The sequence below is a fragment of the Tachypleus tridentatus genome, chromosome 5 (assembly GCF_004210375.1).
Source record: "Tachypleus tridentatus isolate NWPU-2018 chromosome 5, ASM421037v1, whole genome shotgun sequence".
Lineage (NCBI taxonomy): Eukaryota > Metazoa > Arthropoda > Merostomata > Xiphosura > Limulidae > Tachypleus > Tachypleus tridentatus.
In genome coordinates, this window is record NC_134829.1 from 25,204,036 (window position 1) to 25,219,447 (window position 15,412).

Consider the following 15,412-nt stretch of genomic DNA (forward strand, 5'->3'; position numbering starts at 1 on the left):
AGATTGAAAGAACGTAAGGGGTGAAACTATTATTTGTTTACGACCTGTATATTCGAGTTAAACTCTAGGCGTGTACTTGGTGAACGACTTTATGAACTTAGATATATCCTGTCTAGATGTACCAGTTGTTATTTTTATTAGCTGTGTATATCCTGTGTACAGAGACAGAGTGATGTGTCAAAATGGTTTTGAATATAAAAATCAACGTATGTAACGTGAAAATCGCAGCTGATATAAAGTCGCGATGAAACACAATATGTAAAAACTACGTTTTGTAATTGTTTGGAGTTTCGTAAGTAGTACGATGCACCCGAAAATCCATCGCTTTTCGGAAGTGTATGCACTAGCTCTTTACAATGCAAAATATTCATACACACAGATCATTGTTAATAAGGAATCCCAAGATAAGCATATCCTTTGTACTTTGGAATATACAAAGGAATATGAATCAAATTGTAGAACCATAAAAACAACAATAAACAAACACTACAATAAGTCACACTCATCCATGGTAAGCAAAGTACGCTGTGATCCAATCTAAAAACACCACAACACATCCATGTGTCTCTTAAGCTACAGTGAATAAAATAACCAAAAAAATATCTGTCTGGAAATGAAACCAACAAGATACGAGTTCACCAAGAAAGGGTTTCCAGTCACACCTTCTTTTCATACTTCGTAGCTAGCTGGAGTTTCTCAAATATCTTATATTTCTAAATAATCCATGAAACACATTCGCCATTTTGTTTAGTATCGTGATGTACTTTATTATGTTTTATTTTTGTCTTCAATAAAAATTTTGGATTTTGAATAGTATATTTGCATTTCATTTCTCTTTACATGTGGCAAACTCAATCAGAGTTCAGGGAGAAACACACCCCACAGCTACACCGGAAAACACCACAGAATAGAAGGGAAGAAGCCAATTTGGTGCCATTACAATGGGGCATTATGATTGTTTTATGGTGTCCCTGAACGAGTGAATGGCTATAGTACTTAACCAAAGAGTATTTCTAAATCATTAATTGGAGAAAGATGGCATTTTCTACAGGACAATGAGCTCGAAGAGACTGAATCAAGACCTGCAAATATGGTAGCAAAATGTGGTGGAAGTCCTCTACCAGATTTCGGACTTTCACTATTGATGCAAAGATCTCAAGATCTTACACTGTCGTTGTAAGCCCAGGGCAAACAAAAAGAGACAACTGGAGCACCTAGAAAGCCTAACAAAGTTATTATCATAAAGTTTAGCCTTAAAAGTGGAACTAGATTGTCGGTGTCGAATGAAGACTAGAGTTTATAGACTGAGTAAGGCAGTATCTGTAGAATCCATAGCTTTATGCTAACTGGAGAATCAGAACTTCGTACGTGAGAGGAAAGCGCCAATAATATGCTATGTCAAAATTATCTATTTTACTGGCAGACAAGACAACGAGCATTCACACTGATAAAACTAACAGTGTAGAACCTATCTGTAACGTGAAGCACTTTGTTCAGCCGAGACAGACACACTAGCGCTTCTGGTGGATGAGTTTCATCAATAAGAGCTACTTCCCAAGCGAGTGACATGGCAAGCCCTTATGCAAGAGCTCAACAATTGGTGGAGTATTACAGAGCTTATTTTCGAGGGAAAGTGCCCAGTCCTGCTAGGCTTGAAGTGCTACTGATACACAAACCCTACCATCTCAGCATGTCGTGAGGAAAGACGAGGATATCAATTAAAATCTCTTTATGAGGAAAGACAACCAGCCAATAGTTAATGGTGAGGGTTGTTGGTGGATTAATTACAGCTCTATTACTACCAGATGAGACAGTGGTTCTTTGCCAATAATGACCATTGTTATTGGGTTAGTAGGGAGCCTCTCAGTCGTTCATGGTGTTGGGTGTGATGAAGATGTTCATTTAATTTTATTATCTGAAGTTAGATTGTTTGTCATAATTGGTGATATAGTCCTTCAAGTGTATCCTTTCAAGTTTATTAATTCTGGTGGAACCAACTGGAATAAACAATTGTTGTATGTCGTGATGGCATGCTTCACAAAAGAACAGAGGTTGATTTGTTGTTTTATTAGATGTTCATGTTTGGAAAGGAAACAATATTCCATGTACAGATGACGTATGGTTTATATCCTAGTTCTGGAGAACAAAACTGTGAACGAGCCTAAGTGGTTGAAGACCAGTACTAGTAGATGTGTATGATTATCTGTGCCTAGCACTATGAAAAGGAGACATATAACAGAAGAGATACTGCAATAAAACAGTAAAAGAAAGGACCTTTCAGATGGAAATTTGGTCTGGCATGAAAGTCACTTGGTTCTGGTTGGATTGGTTCACACCTGATACTCGGACAAGTTGGATCTTTAATGTAGACATTCAGCATTCAGAAGAGGTAAATATTATTGGGAAAACATTTTCCCATTAAAACTGTTAACATCTAATAAGAATTTGTTGAGGCTGGGAAAAAAAAAAACTGTTACTGCAGAAGTTATTGTTATAATTAGTATCATAATTATTACATTTTATATTATGTAAGAGTATTCAAAACTACTATAAGTTAGTAAAATGTTAGTGAAACTGAAGAAAATGTTTAGTTCCATCAACATTTTCAAGAATATATTCCATTCATAAAACGAAACATTCCATTTATAAGCCAGTTTTAAAATAGACTAATAATGGTGTGTGTGTTTTTCTTATAGAAAAGCAACATCGGGCTATCTGCCGAGAGGAATCGAAACCCTGATTTTAGCTTGTAACTCCATAGACTTACCGCTGTACTAGCGGGGGACACAAATAAAGGAATAAAATATAAGTGGTAAATGCTGAGCTTCCAATAGCATGTTAATAAGTTGCAAGATAAAGATGTTTAATGAAATAAACATGAAATAAGTGGAAAATTATTAAAAATAATTTGAAACTGAAGAAATTCTTAAAGATTTTTTCATTAAAAAGATCGAGATTTAAGTATGAAGCTGAAAAAAATACAAACCTGTTAAGTTAATAACTCTTTAATAATGCTCGTTGTTTTCATGATTAGTTCATGACATCAATTTCTTCTTCCTGATAAGAAGGATTAGAGTAAATAGAACTCCTGATAGAGTAAATGAACATATTCCTCCTTCACAAAAACAACACTTTCAACATTTTTATCAACTTCTGAAATACATCTTTTCTCATAAGATATCTTTGTCTAAACAGTTTAAAATAGAATCATTCAGAATTTCCCTTAACACTTTGTTAACTTGTTTAAGTGGAGCTCAACGTAGGCAAAACTTAAAATTTGTCTCACAATTTATATATTCAACAAGTGTATTCCCACTAGGTCTGGAAAATACAGAAAGTCTGGTAAAAGTCATTTAACAACGTTTAGACGTTTTTGGCTAAGAGAAAATATTTGGCCTAACAAACCTTTTGATATGCTTTGAAAATATTACGACATATACATGAAGGTATGAGTGTAGATTTGGTCTATCTGGATTTTCAAAAAGTATTTGACAAATTACCACATAAAAGGCTTGTATATAAACCTGTCTCTATAAGTGTGGAAAGACAATTGGATAGAAGAGCAGTTTGATGGAAGAAATCAAAGGGTTGTTATAAATTAAGTTCACTAAAACTGGATTAATGTTGCGAGTGCTGTACGCCAAGGCTCAGTCGTAGAGCTACTGCTCTTTTTGGTTTACATTAATGAAATAGATAAAGGAATTCGTTTGTTTGGTTTTGGTTTGTTTTGAATTTCGCGCAAAGCTATACGAGGGCTACCTGCGCTTGCCGTCCCTAATTTAGCAAAGACTAGAGGGAGAGCAGCCAGTCATCACCACCCACTGCCAACTCTTGGGCTACTCTTTTACCAACGAACAGTGAGATTAAACGTTACATTATAACGCCCCCACGGCTGAAAGGGCGAGCATGTTACGGGGACGTCGAGTTCCTTGCCACCTGACCATGCCGGACCTGAGTAAATGAACGATTGATTTATGTCGTTAGATGTAAGCCCACTTTCAAACGAATTCTACAATAAATACATAAAATTTTAACGTGTGAAAAACAAACACTTCAAAGTATTAATGTCATATGAGAATGCAGTAGATGGATCCTATTTATATTCATCGACCCTTTCATGAAGAAAAACATGTATTTCTTTAATATCCAGGTATACTCCGGCCATTACACTTAAATTTTGAAATTTCCAGTCTCCACCGTTAATATGTATGGTTTAATGGCTAGCGTACTGGATCCAAGGTTTGATGCTGTTGAACATCCTTAGACTTTCAGCTCTGAGAAGTTTAAGAAAACTGGAAAATTCAGTTAAAGTTCAAACGGCGATGGATGCTACAGTATGGTTGTCCTTCCTGGTCAGTGAAAGCTCTAATGGCGATGGGTGATAATGTCTGGTTGTCCTTCATAGTTAGTTAAACCCACAAGCGCTTGAAATGTCGTACAGATTTAAGATCTTAATTCAAGTTAATTGTTATCATACACTTCTATCATCTTTATTACAATGATATTAGTTGTCAGTTGAACAAGCTTAACTGTACCTTAAACGAACAAACATTTTAATACAGTTGAAATGGACCGGCTCTGCTGTGGTCAAATTGAGTTACGCATTTCGTATTCTAAAGATTTGACGGCCTGGTGTGACCTGGAAGTCAGAACACTTGACTCGCAATCCCCTTCACCAAACATGCTCATCCTTTCAACCGTATGAGCGTTATAATGTAACGATCAAAGTTTCTCAATGGACTAATAGTTATAGACTGCAACACCTATTCTTTTTTATACAGTAAATTGTTAACACACAGGCTGCTCAAAATATATGGAGTTGTGTGTAAGCCTGACTTTGTTAGTGTTTTCTGTGTATAAAGATAGGATTTCCCCAAGTAAGATCTTAAAAGAGCTAAATAACTTCTAGAGCTTTGGAGAATTTCTTAGATTTTATTTGATGCCAGCGTTCTCGTCGATGTAACACGTATTTTCAGTGAAGTTACTTCAGCAAACTTTTCGAATTTTAATTTTACTTTAAATTTAATACAACATCGTATCGAACCTTTTGGTAGAGAGAGTATTAAAGTGATTTCAGCATATAGCAGACTAACATTCTAAAGAGTCAGAGTTCATTTTTCTTAACTTTCAGTTTAAGAACTTCCATTTAGATTGTTGTTTTATTTTAGTTCAGGTTTTTTTTTATCTTATTTCATTCTCGATTTTAGTTTGATTTAATTTTATCTTATAAATGAGACGCATTTCTGGTAAGAAAAACTAGTAAACGGTTTTTTACATCTCATACCATTTTTACATTTTCCATTTTGTTTTATACGGTTTCGTATTTTACCATGTTTTACTTTTGTTCTCAATAAATATTTTGAATTTGCATTTGGCTTATTTTATAAGACGAATTCAGTCAGATATGAAGGAGAAACTCTTTCTGTAAGTCGGTATTTTTGAGTTTCCAGTTAGTAAATCCTAACTGACTAGTCTGAGGCAAACTCGCTAGCCGGAATATACCAAGCACGTGTATTTGTTGTGTGTAAACAATCAAGTGATTAATGTATACAGGACGTATCGAATATCAGATTTATCATATGCGTACATTGCTTGTGAAGGATGTATTACGAACGAATGATGTTTTTTATTATATAGGACGTATCAAGAGGGGAGAGGTCTTACTAATGGTGTGTCTATGGGAGATGAGGCTTAACTCTATTAGTAAAGCTACTTAGCCCAAGGTAATAGCGCAATGACGTGAGTATGGACATATCATGGACTGTAAGGTGAAATCACGTTTCTAAATATTGAGTGCGTGATGTTAAACGAGGAAACGTATCACAAAGGAAAGAAAGAAAGATTTTACTTGGTTTGAAAGTCGGTATGTCTGAGGTATATTATGGGTACTGAGTACCTTCGATGTTAGGAGAAAAAAAATAACTTATCTTTGGGTTTTAAGTATGTTTTACTTCACCATACAATAACCCAAATTAATTTAGGTGTGTGAATAACATTATGACATTTCGTTGAATTCATTATTCGATATTATACAGTGGGCCAACTACTCAATGGTGTTGATGATTTAAATTAAACCCGCATTAGATTATCTGCTGTGTCTACCACAGTTAATATCCCTGAATTTTTAAGAATTGGATGTCCATAGACTTACCGCTGATCCACCGGGAAACATATACATGTAAAGGAAACATCCCATCGAAATGCAAGTTTTGCTTTATGAGATAACTTGGATTTGATGAGGTTGCAAATATGTTGTCAATCTTTAATGGTAAGGTCGTTTTGCTGCATCTGTGAAATAGATTTTATGGTTCACATTTCCAGACACTGCTGCAAAAACTGTTATAAATATTTCCATCCGCCCCCCTTTCGGTGGTTTATCACAGCAACGCTATTTAACTAAACAAACACGTCAGCTGAACTACAGCAAACACATAATACAGAAATATTAAGCCTTCTACAAGTGTTAAGAGCAGTTTTCCCTAAAGTCATTTACGTTGAAGCTGTTATAAACTATAACTGTAATGAGCATTCTTACGAAAATAAACGTCTTTGTTTGATTAAAGAAATGTTTAAGAGGTTCATACAAATTTTCTGAATTATGTTAGAACTTCTGGAATCTTCGCGTAAAATGAAATTTGATAGTATTAACGTCTTTGATAACTACATGTATATACCAATATTCTCCAGTGACTTACCGAAAAAGTAATCGATCGTGTAGCTGACATAGTCCACATATCATACTGTATAGTTTCACTCTTTCGGTAAGTATTATCTTAAAGATTATAAAATGTTTAAATTCAGGGGTGCGATTCTCACGGTGGGCAAGCACAAATAGTCCATCGTGGAACTTTATACTTAAACAGGTTATTACAACTTATGTTTTTGTGTTTTCTTGTAGTCCAAAATTGACCACGATATGTGCTAACATCTTTTAGTCTCTTACTTATCAAGAGCTTAGCATAAGATGGTGGTGAAGTCACTCGAGTCGCAATCTGAAGCTCGGCAAATATGCTCGCTCTTTCTGTTTTGGGGGCAATATAATGTTACAGTCAATCCTACTATTCGTTGGCAAAAACAGTAGCCCAAGAGTTGGCGGTAAGTGGTATTGGAGTAGTTGCTTTTCCTGTAGTGTATTGCTACTGAATAAGGGACGGCTTTCACAGATAGCCCTCGTATAAATTTACGCGAAATTTAAAACAAACAAAACCAAATTAATTGTTTGAATATATACTTACTCACTTGTACCTACTGATTAAATAACATTCCGAAAATATACTATACAAAGTCCCAGAATTTCAGCCACCAAAAACATGGAATAACTGAAAACAAGAACAATAGCTATTTCGAATTATCTTTTCAAGACTATTGTATAAATCTCAGTTTTAAAACAAGAACAAAATGACAATCGATTAAAAAAACAAACAAACTTTTGGTCTTCCATCTTGTCAATCGGCTATACCTGTACCCTGAATGTATTTGACCAAACTCACAATGGGAGTTTGAGGTCGAAAACTTGTTTCTTTCCCTAAAAAAAAACTCACTTGCTAATTTAAATCACATGCAGCTGACTTCACTGTTAAGGAAATAATTGTTATGAGTAGAAAAAAATCAGATATTTTATTCGAAAATGAAAGATTCAGAGAAGTAACGGTAAAAGGTCAACGCATCATTTAACGGAAAGTACTATTTTTTATTCCAAGAATACAGACAGGCTCAAGGAGTAAATCGGTTGGTTGACTCGTACCATGCTTATGGAAACCTTGATCTTCTATCTTTATCATACATGTTTAGGGGTAAAAACAAACTTGAAATACATAGTATATATACTAGCGAATATGAAATGTTGCAAGCAAAACAAGATGCTGATAGTCTAATTCTGATTCAGCTCTATTTTTTACTTTATGAAGCCCTCAAACCGTATTTAACCAAGAAATTTTCCTTCATCAGAACTCCAACGCATGTATTCTTAAAACTCGTCAAATTTCAACAGTTCAAATAAAGTATTTTAAGACCGTTTTGGAAAGTTTTTCTTTCTTTTCAACTTATTAAAAAATCAAACTACTATTCAACTTGAAAAAAAACATTAATCTTTGATTTTGTGTTTTAGCTAATAACGAGTTTATCGTAAACAGTTAAGCATGCAGGGTAAATTAAATCATGAATACATCTTTGGGTTTGTTCAGGTTGAAGATATTACAGAAGACGAGCAGTTTGAGAGATTACAGAGGGTTGAATACGTCATATTACAATGAATTTTAATACCGATACCAGCCTGGCATGGCCAAGCGCGTAAGGCGTGCGACTCGTAATCTGAGGGTCGCGGGTTCGCGCCCGCGTCGCGCTAAATATGCTCGCCCTCCCAGCCGTGGGGGTGTATAATGTGACGGTCAATCCCACTATTCGTTGGTAAAAGAGTAGCCCAAGAGTTGGCGGTGGGTGGTGATGACTAGCTGCCTTCCCTCTAGTCTTACACTGCTAAATTAGGGACGGCTAGCACAGATAGCCCTCGAGTAGCTTTGTGCGAAATTCCAAAAACAAACAAAACAATACCGATACCAGCGGATCACGTGACAACTGCGGCCCACATAAAATCGTGGTGAAAAATAATATATCAAAACTACATTTTTCCATTATTTAGCGTTGCTTCAATACTGTGACAACACCGAAAGCTGGTCGTGTTTGGAAAGAGTATTTAACAGCACTTTCCAACGTAAAATATCTAAATAAATTAGTTCATAGAACTAATAGATTTTCCAAGAACGAAATATACCTTGTACTTAATTACACTGGAAAACAGTTGAACATGTATTAACTTGGGATAGCAGCACCAACCAGATAGAAACCTGCAATAAGTCGTATCTAAGTCGTAGTAAGTTAAGTGCTGCATTTTGTAACAGGCGAAAATCCATGAATACAAAGTAAGAAGAAAAAGCCGTTTTCTTGCCCGAGACTACTGTACACAACATGACATTGAAAGATCTCCGAGTGAAAAGGAAGTAAACAGTGTATTTGTTCACCAAATAAGGTTTTCAGTCTTATACTTTCTGTTCAACAGTCGTACAGATCAAGCAACTGAAGAATGACAGGGGTATGTATATTCATGCTATTTCATAAAAAGACATACCAGTCAAGTCGCTGAACACAGCATCCATGTATTTGTGTGTAATCTTACTGTTGAAATGAATGCTTAGAAACCATTGTTATCATACGCTGGATACGTTATTGAAAGCCTGCAGGGAAAAGTAAAGTGCTTTTGACATACTAGTCTTAAGACGAAATCTTTTGTAACATATTTGTTTGTAATTACGTACAAAGCTAGACAATGGGCTATCTACGCTCTACACACCGCAGGTATCTAAACGTTATTTCTAGCATTGTAAGTCCGCAGAAATACCGCTGTGCCACTTGGGGGCGTTGTAATAACCATTATGTTGCAGCGTTATTGTCAAGATACATGGCCGCTAGTTGGAGTATAGCCTGACGTGGCGACATGGACTGTAATAACGTGGTGAGGATCCAATATCGATCTCAATATAACGTACTTAACTCTTTGCAGGTTTCGAGTTTATCTTTTAATCTGTTAATATTGAATATATCACAAAAGTTGAGCGTCGCAAAAATACTGTTTTTTGAGTTTATATTTTAATTTGTTAATCATTTCCTTTCTTTTGAATTTCGCGCATAGCCCTCGAATAGCTTTGCGCGAAATTCAAAACAAACAAACGCATTATTTAGTGTGACGGGGATTCGAACCCGCGACCCTCGGATTACGAGTCGAATGCCTTAACCACCCTGTTAAGAGATATACACGTGTTTTTGAAGACCTACAGTGATAAGAATATTACAATATTCTATTTTTCTCTTTACCCCCAAATATTTTAATATTTGTTCTACGTCGAAGCAAACACTAAATTAAACAAACAAAATGAGAAAAACAAGTGAAAATATTTCATCCATTGTGTCACTAAAGAAATTATTAAGAAAACAGCAGCAGTCCGAAATAAACTATAAGAAGTGCTTGAAAAAAAAGTGAATGTTTGTAATTTATAATATAAACACTGTAATCATACATTGTAGAATCTATCGTAATTTTCATTTCTCTAACGTTCAGCATAACAATGAAACTTATCAGGCGAAATGTAATAAAGGAAATTGTGCTTTAATATCTAAATGTACGCAATGAAGAAATGTTTTCATGTCATTACTTCTCCATATCATTCACTGTATTTCATAAACACAAATAACACCTAGAGCCTTTGGTGGCCTTTATACTGCTTCCATGAACCGCAACAAGAGCTACTAAAACGAGGGTCTGTCCACGTGAAAGTGTAAACAATTCCCTTGAAGACATATGATTAGAATCAGAAGCAACATAAACAAGGAAAATGAGGTGTTGTTGGTCTTTTGAGAATCAATAATCGGATACCGTTTTCCCCGCAGCATATTTAGTTTGTTTGTCTTGAATTTTGCGCAAATCTACACGAGGGCTATCTGCGCTAGCCATCCCTAATTTAGCAGAGATAGACTAGAGGAAAGGCAGCTAGCCCTCACCACCCAACACCAACTGTGAGAGTGGCCGTTCCATTATAACACCCTCACGGCTGAAAAGGCGAGCATGTTTGGTGTTACGAGAATTCTAACCCACGATTTTCAGATTGTGAGTCGAACGACATAATCACTTGGCCATATCAAGCATATTCAGAGATAAAAAAAATTGTGTGCTAATTCAGATTACAAGCACCGTAAAGACCTGAAGTGTCTGTTTATCGAATTTGGTGTAACACTTCGCCATCTTGATGGATATGATGCAAATATTCCTGACTAGGCCTATAAATTTTGTGTTCTTAAAGATTTTAAACAATATACATATATATATATATATCTTTTTCTTTTTTTAAGTTAATACAGCTTTGCAATTAAAAACTTGTAGTTTGATGCAATAAGAATGGTCTGACATCTACTATTTTGCTTTAAACTAGTCAACATTCTCACATTTTGTTTGGTTTCTAGCGCAAAGCTACATGAGGGCTATCTTCGCTAGCCGTCCCTAATTTAGCAGTGTAAGAATAGAGAGAATACAGCTTAGTCATCACCACCCACCGCCAACTCTAGAACTACTCTTTTACCAACGAATAGTGGATTGACCATCACATAATAACGTTCCCACGACGGAAAGGGAGAGCATGTTTGGTGTGACGAGGATTCAAAATACGAGTTGAGAGTACTAACCACCTGGCCACGCCATGCCAGCTTCTCCCATTTATAGTTATCGATATCAGTGAAGACACATGAACCAGGTAGTATTAAATATCGGTAAGAATGTAAACTGTGAAAGATATTATTAGATAAAAATTATAATGAAACTATGAATTTATAAACAATAAAGTTGAACTGTCTTTGAGACTTTGGCTCCTAGTAACAGTTGTGCATGCGTGAGTAAGCAGAAAATGCAAGTCAGGTGGTTATTTGTTATATCGGCAGTGCACTAAAATTCGTAGTTAAATTCAGTTTATCTACTAAAATTCATACTAATTCTACCTTCAGTATGTTATAATCTATTTATGAAAGAAAACTTTTCATTTCCTTTTCATTAAATAGTATCTGAACTGTTACAGGGTTTTCATTCACTTTTTAAGCATTAATAAAGCTGACGTAACGAATTCGGTTCTTTCGTCAATCATTTATTAAATCTTCATACTTGACTACTCTTCAAAACGTCAAAAAATATACAAAAAATAAAAGTAAAGCTATCAAGTCTTTTAAGAAGTGATTCACTAAACCGTAAACAATATTACTGTTAAATTTTATTTTCTTAAATAAAAGATTTAAATTGTTCCAACTTTTTAAAGAAATGTATGCTTAAAGGTGGAAAACATAAACGTGGAATTTTGAAACTAAAAATAAAGCCTGAACATTCCAAACCGTAGAGGTTTGAAAGTAAAAACAAGGCCTAACTACACCTTAAACATGAAGGTATAGAGTAAAACGTGAGCAATACATGATTATAGGTTTAAAGGTAAAACATAAACGTGGAAGAAGTTTGAAAGTAATAGCCTTACAAAAAACAACAACAGATAAATAGAAACCGATCACAATATAACGTTTGAACATAAAAATATAGACTGTCCTCGACATAACCATGAAGACTGCTTAATGGTAAAACAGAAACCGGAAGTTATGCGACAGTAAATGTTTGGAAGTATATGAAACTTGGTTTTAGTTTGAAATTTAATTACAGTTAAAAACGATTTGGTTTTGTAATTTCAAAGACGTAATAATGTGATTATAACGCTGCTCTGAAGAATCAACCATATATGTGTTATATCTGATAATGACAAAACATGATTTTCTATGATCTGTTCAACTAATCTATTTTCTCCTCTTTCTTATAACATTAATGTCTTCGACATCGAAAAATCAATACATTTTTTTTTTATAACCTCCAGTCTTACAGCCATAGAACTTGTTTGCTGGCTCTGCTTCACGGTTGGACTGAGCATGTGCAATGCAACGTAATCACACAGATGGTGCCACTTGTTGATTTTTTTCTTTCAGTAGCTGACATTTTCGCTTAGCTTTTAAAATATATTAACATGTTGTTACGTTTCTTAGGCTTAGGTTTTTCATGAATTTAATTAATTTTCAAACATCGTAAATGTGTCACTTGGAGCTCATACTTACATCAACTTTTACCTAAAATCTGAACACTAAAAAAACGGGTTTATTCTAATATGAAGTGATCCAGTGGACTGGAATACCCTTTTCCTTTCCTTTTTTTTTTCTCTAAACAATAATAAAAGACTACTACACGTGAAGTTAATTTTAATGTTCTTTAAGGGTTACCAATTGTAAACAATTTCATTAATACGACCAGTTCTTGATTTAGATTAAGTTCCTTCTCATCTTGTTTCTAAGTGCTACCAGATGTCATAACACGACGTGGAATCGTAGCCTTCAGAATGAACTACAAGTTATAATTCTTTATCGGTCATGTCACAAATCGGTAAATATGGTTACAAAAAAGGGCACCTTTGTTTTTGTTTAAAACAACAAAACAAATTCTAAGGTCAAGGTAAACTTTAACATGTCACGTAAACAAATAACATCTTGATTTCACAGAAAAAAAACGGTTGAAAACTGCTAATAACTTGTATAAAACACGTTCAAATAATTCGTTCAATAAGGCCTTTGGTAGTTTTTGTTTGCTTGTTGTTAAGTGCAGAGCTACGCAATGGGTTATTTGAGCTTTGAAACTGCGAGTATCGAAAACCGATTTTTAACGTTATAAGCCCTCAGATTGACCGCTGAGCCACCCGGAGCGTCTTTAGTAGGTTTACACTCAGTTTTGTCCTTAATATTTTTTTTTGTTTGACGTTAGATACAAAACTACAGAAAGGACTACCTGCATTCACGGCTATCGAAACACGGTTTCTAACGTTGTTAGTCCGCAGACATACCGTTTTGAGTCTCTTTAAGTACTTATCAACCTCAGAATAATACATTACATTTTGGAATCCCAGCTTTGTGAAAGGTTAAATTCTAAGTTGAGGTAGGGGGAAATCTTCAGTTATATTAAGGTGCAATATTAACTTTAAAATGCAGGTAAAATTACGTTTGATAATCCCAGTTTTATGAGCGCTTTAATTTCAAACTTAAAAAATTAATTATAGCGTGGTATACTGTTGATCTTTAACAGTAAGTTCTATCTGAAAATATGTTTACAGTTTTCACTTCATAGCTGAGAGAACCTTTTGTATAACTAGAAACAGTAAGTATTTCAACTGACTATAACTCCAACTCTACTATAGTTCAGTTTAGATTTGAGCTTTTCGCGGCATTTGTCGCTAAGCTTAATATTGAATTTAGTTTTCAAGAGCTGATCTGACTTGACATTCTATGTCAATGCGTACTGTACCACTCGTTACTTTTAATGTTCCGTTTAACATCACATTTTATTTCTTATAATTTGTTAGTTTTCTACTTAGTAGGAATTTTGTTAAGATTAATGTACATGGTACTATATAATAGGCCACTTCAGAAAAAAAACAATTCCACCAACCAACTTAAATATCCCAAACTATTTTAATTAATAACAACAATAAATTAAAACAGACTTAGCATTAATTTGACGTCTGGGTTAAACGCACAGATCAGAAATCTCTATGCTTCAAGCATAACCATGTCTAATTTAGAACTGTTAGTCAGAGAAAGGGAAACCATTAAGGAACACCTGCCCCTTAAAAATATATTTTTTTAATTGGCTGACCTTCACAACTTAACCACTTACAATTGAAAATGCAGAGCATATTAACGTACCGCAGTTCGAATCTTCAACCTTCGGATCCGTATCCAAACTTAACCACTAGACCACATCTGGCCCTGACTTTATTCGTTGACATCTATATTACCTAAAACAGATTGTATCCGTCTCACTTAAAACCTTTGTTCCGTTTTCGAAGAGATAACTTGTAACTTGCTCAATTGTTGTATGTAACCATTCAAGTAGTTTAGCCACTTTCTGACGTTGGTACTAAAACTCTGAATAATTTTCATCTGCAGCCAATTAAAATAGACCCTTTCGTTGTTGCAGGTAGCTAAAATTACATTTTTAATGTAAACAAAAATGAAAAAGTTGCCATTATTATAAACATTTTACAGGGAGAAATTGAGCACGAGTCTGGGTGTTGTCACACTAACTGTTTCTGTTATTACCCTAATATTTTTCACGTCTAACACAATTCACACACACACGAATATTCTATGTATGACAATAATATCAACCAACCCATCAGGTCATACGAGCAAACCAGGCAATCAATGGGCAAGAATTTCTTACCTAAGAGAAACAAAGTATGTCAACCAATGTTTCCTTTACTGAATGTCTCACGAACAATTTGGCCTTACGAAGTCATTTTATAACAGTCCGTACACCATTTCGACGCTCACCTGCAGCTGTGAATAGTTGATGCTGTCTGGGTGCAAGTACCCTACTAATATCAACATACAGCGGTCATCTCTTTTTATTGTAAATAATGCTCTATCCACCTTGTCCAAATATTTCAACAACTGCATTACTGAGTTTAAAGTGACTCCATGTTATGTTGTAATAGCCTCTATATATTATTGAAATATCTCCAGTACATGTTTGGTTTTTTTTAATTTCGCGCAAAGCTACTCGAGGGCTATCTGCACTAGCCGTTCATAATTTAGCAGTGTAAGACTAGAGGGAAGGCAGCTAGTCGTCACTGCCCACCGCCAACTCATGGGCTACTCTTTTACCATGGAATAGTGGGACTGACCGTCACATTATAACGCCCCACGGCTGAAAGGAAAAGTATGTTTGGTGTGACCGGGATTCGAACCCGCGACCCTCAGATTACAAGTTGAACGCCTTAACCACTTGGCCATGCCG

General features: G+C 35.1%; 1 protein-coding gene and 1 long non-coding RNA gene across 3 annotated transcripts in view; one reads left to right on the forward strand and one right to left on the reverse strand.

Moving 5' to 3' along the window:
• The window catches only part of LOC143250748 (uncharacterized), an 83,721-nt gene extending 72,067 nt beyond the window's left edge, over positions 1-11,654 (forward strand). The window contains exons 2-3 of the long non-coding RNA XR_013028355.1: positions 5,638-5,739; positions 11,011-11,654. This is a non-coding gene — a long non-coding RNA (uncharacterized LOC143250748). The remainder of the gene's footprint in view (positions 1-5,637; positions 5,740-11,010) is intronic.
• The window catches only part of LOC143250745 (uncharacterized), a 130,488-nt gene that overhangs the window by 102,003 nt on the left and 13,073 nt on the right, over positions 1-15,412 (reverse strand). The window lies entirely within an intron of this gene.